The sequence below is a fragment of the Scylla paramamosain genome, chromosome 2 (assembly GCF_035594125.1).
Source record: "Scylla paramamosain isolate STU-SP2022 chromosome 2, ASM3559412v1, whole genome shotgun sequence".
NCBI classification, from domain to species: domain Eukaryota; kingdom Metazoa; phylum Arthropoda; class Malacostraca; order Decapoda; family Portunidae; genus Scylla; species Scylla paramamosain.
In genome coordinates this window covers 19162501-19167500 of record NC_087152.1, presented here as the reverse complement: position 1 = coordinate 19167500, position 5000 = coordinate 19162501, and the positions used below count along the sequence as shown (strand labels likewise).

General features: G+C 35.8%; 1 protein-coding gene across 1 annotated transcript in view; it reads right to left on the bottom strand.

The window, feature by feature from the left end:
- Window positions 1-5000, bottom strand: part of LOC135111584 (NCK-interacting protein with SH3 domain-like) — a 55648-nt gene that overhangs the window by 31849 nt on the left and 18799 nt on the right. The window lies entirely within an intron of this gene.

The window sequence follows — 5000 nt, the reverse complement described above, 5'->3', positions numbered from 1 at the left end:
TATATATATATATATATATATATATATATATATATATATATATTCACAGGGCTTTTCTTTCATTCATTCTTGATATTATGCCATTTTTCAATTTCAATGTTAAAGTCAGTCTTTTCCTCCTCCCATATTCTATGATGCTTGCACTAAATTCCATTTCTCATTTTGTACTCCATTCATTTATTATTACCTTAATGTTTTTGCAGAGCTTCACAATTTTTTTTGGTTTCCTGCCTTTCTTCATAATTTTGCATCATTTCCAAATAAACCTCCTTCAGGCATGTAATTTATGTATTCTGAGAGAGGAAGGCAAGGAGACCCAGGGAGGGGATTTTATATATATATATATATATATATATATATATATATATATATATATATATATATATATATATATATATATATATATATATATATATATATATATATATATATATATTAGAGAGCCTTTGTTTTGATTAAATATTATTTAAGTATTCAAGGCAGTATGTCCCTGCTGGTGTAGGTAGGATTAGCATCTCCAGAAGCCTGCCTATGAAAACCATTCATTCGTAACTCAAGGAGATAATTCTGTTGCACCGACTCATCAGCTAGCTGAGTATCCTGGCATATATGGAAGCAGCTGACTGGCCCCCTCTTTTGTCTGTTGGCTGCATGTTCTTGTATATGTAGTGTTTTGTGCTGTTAAATGTGATGACTGGCTCTAGAAGTTCTGCTGGAAGCTTTGGAGGCAGAAGATATAGAGATTTTCTGTTAATCAGTGGTTGTTTCCTTTCTCCCAGGTTTTACCATGTACTGGTGGTACTTGCCCATCCTCTGGGAGACTGTAAATATACCGCTTGCTGACAGGAGGATATAACAGTCTGTGGGTGTGGGAGACCCTGTCTTAGAGTAGGAGGTAGCTCACACATTATTATACGCCTCATGGGTGTGTGTCTTTTGTCATAGCTGTGCCCTGCCCCCCCCACAATGTGGTTTTACAATTCTTTCTTGGCAAAGAGTGGGCTCAGGCTGAACCCTGAACCTAATACATTATCAGGTGTGTGTGTGTGTATGCGTATGTGTGTATTTATCTTGATGTGTTTACCTAGTTGTGGTATATAGGAAGGGGACGCTATCCTGTCTCTATATCTACTATCATTCAACTTGGCCTTGAAATCATGAATCGACCTTGCATGAACCACACCTTTTTCCAAGCTATTCCATGTCTCTACTATTCTTTCAGGGAAGCTGTTCTTTTTTAATATCCCTTTTACAGGTGGCCTTTTCAACCTCTTTCCATGTCCTCTTGAATCTCTTACATTTCATGTTACTGAATCCTGCTGGTCCACTTTTTTAATCTATTTATCAGCCTAAACACTGCAATCAAGTCTCCTCTCTTGCTCTGTTGTTCCAATGTCTGTAGATTCAAACATCTCAATCTCTCTTTATATGATAAGTCTTGAAGTCTTGGAATCAACTTTGTTGCTGGCCTCTGAATCCTCACCAATTTCTTTATACTAATTTTTGTACTTGGTGACCACACTACTGTTGCATATTCCAACCTTATGCATATCATTATTACAATTAGTTTCTTCATCATTTCCTTCTCTAGATATCTGAATGCTAATTTCATATTCCTCAGAAGGTTGTAAGTTTCACCCATAATCCAATTTATTTTTCTCTGGTGATAAATTATGAGAAACAGTTACTCCCAAGTCCTTTTCCATAGTCACTTTTTTAATCTTTTCATTTCCATTTTATAGTTGCCTGATATTCTCTTTTTATTCTTCCTAAATTCCATCACACTGCATTTTCTGATCTTGAATTTCATTTACCATCTATGATTCCATTCCCATATTCTGTTCAAATTCTGCTGTAGTGCTTGGCAATCATCCTCCCTTTATATCTTCCTAAGTAATTTAGCATCATCAGCAAACAAACTCACATAACTGTTTATGCCTTCCGTCATGCCATTAATATATACTACAAACATTACTGGGGCCAGTACTGATCCTTGTTGAACTCCACTGACCACTTTCTCCCATGAGGACTTTCTGTCTCTAATTACTGTTCTCATTTCTGTGTCCTTCAAAAAATCCTCCATCCACTTCAAAATCACTCCATCTAGACCTCCAATGTTTTTTATCTTCCATAGCAGTCTCTTATGTGGCACCTTATCAAATGCTTTCCATAGATCCTGATAAATTCCATCTGCCCACCCATCTCTTTCTTATAATATATCTATCACCCTCAAGTACAAACATCAAATTTGTTGTGCAAGATCTTTCTTCTCTAAAACCAAATTCTGTCAGTCAATCTGTTCTTGTCTTCTAGGAACTTCATCCACCTATCTTTAATTATTCTCTCACAAATCTTAGCAACCACACTTGTCAGGGACACTGGTCTAACATTAAACCGTTCTTCCCGACATCCCCCTTCATAAACTGGAATAATGTCTGCTCTTTTCCAGTCTGTGGGGACTTTACTCTCAACTAATGAGCTTATTATGATACTATGTATCTTCTCGGCTAAGTGTTTGCTACATTCCTTCAGGATCCAACTTGACACATCATTTGGCCCTTAGGCTTTTCTCACATCAAGACCCTCCATTATTTTTCTCACTTCTTGGACTGTAACTTGTATTTCTTCCAGGGAGTCTATACGTTCTTCCACCTATTCATGTCCTCTAAATTCACACTCTATGAAAAGAATTATTCATAACTTCTGCCATTACTGCCTCATCTTCATACTTCTCGCCTTCCACCCTACATTTATTAACACCTTCCATGTTTTTTAACATGCTGTTAACATATCTGTAGAATAACCTAAATTGGTCTTTATAACTATCTATTGCTTTCTTTTCAAAGTTCATTTGTTGTTCTTGTTGTATTCTTACATAGTCATTTCTTGCCTGTTTGTATTTAGCCCATAGGTCTTGTCTTTTCTTTCTCCACTTATTCCATGCTACAGCCCTTTTATCTTTTGTTTTTTCACATTTTCTATTAAACCAAATTTTATTAGCAATCTCTCTCTCTTCCCCATTTTGGGAACATAGCCCTTGACTCCGTCATTATATTATAATTCTTAAGGAAAGACATCCATTTTACTTCTATTCCCTCCAGCTGGCTTCAAAATATTTCCTCATTAGTGTAAATTTGCTTTATTGTAAATGTATCTCCCAATTTTGTGCTCTTCTCTTTTCCCCATTTTTCTTCTTTCATTTAATAGTAACTCAATAACTACATGATGATTTTTTCCTAATGGACTTTTACATTTCACACTTTCTATTATTTCTGGCTCTTTAGTAAACACTAGGTCCATTCTTGATGGTTCCCCAGTCCCTTGAAATTTTGTGTTTTCTTGGACCCACTGTATCATTGTGTTGTCCAGTGCCATATTTCCCCATGATCTTTCACCTCCTTCTGTTGTCCACTCCTTCAACACACCTTTCCACAATTAAAATCTCCCATCATTGTTACGTTGCCACTTTTGCTAATAAGTTCTGCCATTCCCTCACGTGTGTGTGTGTATTTACCTAGTTGTGTTCTACAGGAAAAGAGCTATGCTCGTGCTGGCCTGTCTCCATATCTATAAGCATCCAGCTTAACTTTAAATTCATGAATATTTGTTGCTTGTACCACTGTTTCATCTAAGTTGTTCCATATTTCTATGCTTCTATTTGGGAAACCATATTTCTTGATATCTCTTCTACTTGCTGTTTTCCTCAATTTCACTCCATGTCCTCTTGTATCTCTTGAGTCCCACACAAACAAGTCTTCTTTGTCAACTTGATCCTTATCATTTAAAGCTCTGTATATATAGCAATCAGGTCCCCTCTTTCTCTTCTCTCTTGTAATGATGGAAGCTTCAGTCTCTTTAATCTTTCTTCATAGGTTAAATCTCTCAAACTTGGTACCAGTTTGGTTGCAGCTCTTTGGATCCTTTCTATTTTCCTAATTTTGTTTTTATTGTGGGATAACCAAACAATTGTGGTATATTCCAGTTTTGGTCGAATCACATATTCCATCAACTATTTCATCATCTCTTCATCCATGCAAGCAAATGCCCCTTTCATCTTTCTTAGTAACTCATAGGTTTCCCCAACTATTTTGTTTACATGTTTTTCGGGTGATAAATTATCACTTATTGTAATTCCCAAATCTTTTTTCTTCTTTGGTTTTCTTAATTTCCAATTCTCCCATGGTGTAGGAACTTGTCAGTCTTCTTTTTGCTTTTTTCTTAATTCTATCACCTTGCATTTCTTTGCATTCAATTCCATTTCCCATTTCTTATTCCATTTATATATCTTATTTAGCTCTCTGTAATATTTCACAATCCATATTGTTTTCCACTCTTTTCAATAATTTCGCATTGTCTGCAAACAGACTTATATAACTGTCAACCTCATCCACCATATCGTTGACATACGCCAGAAACATTACAGAGGCTAAGACTGTCCCCTGTGGTACTCCACTTGTAACTCTACACCATTCTGATTTTTCTCCCCTTATTACTGTTCTCATTTCTCTGTCCCTCAAGAAGTCTGTAGCCTTGTAAACCTCCTATATTTTGAATTTTCCATAGCAGTCTCTGGTGTGGTATCTTATGAAATGCTTTTTTTTAGGTTTAAATAAAAACAGTTTGCCCAACTTTCTCTCTCTCTCTCTCTTGAATTATATGAATTGCTCTACTATAAAAGTTCACTAATTCGTGACACAAGATCTTCCATTTCTGAAACCAAATTTTCTGTCAGTCAATGTATGTGTTTCTTCTAAATATTCCATCCATCTGTTTTTAACTATTCTTTCCGCTATTTTTGTCACCACACTTGTTAGGGACACTGGTCTGTAATTCAGTGGATCTTCTTTATTACCTCCTTTAAAAATAGGCACAATATTGGCTCTCTTCCAGTCTAGAGGGATTTTTCCTTCCTTAAAAGAACATACTATGGTATTGTTTATATTTTCTACTAGTTGTTCACAACATTCCTTAGGTATCCAGTTGGGCACTCCATCCGATCC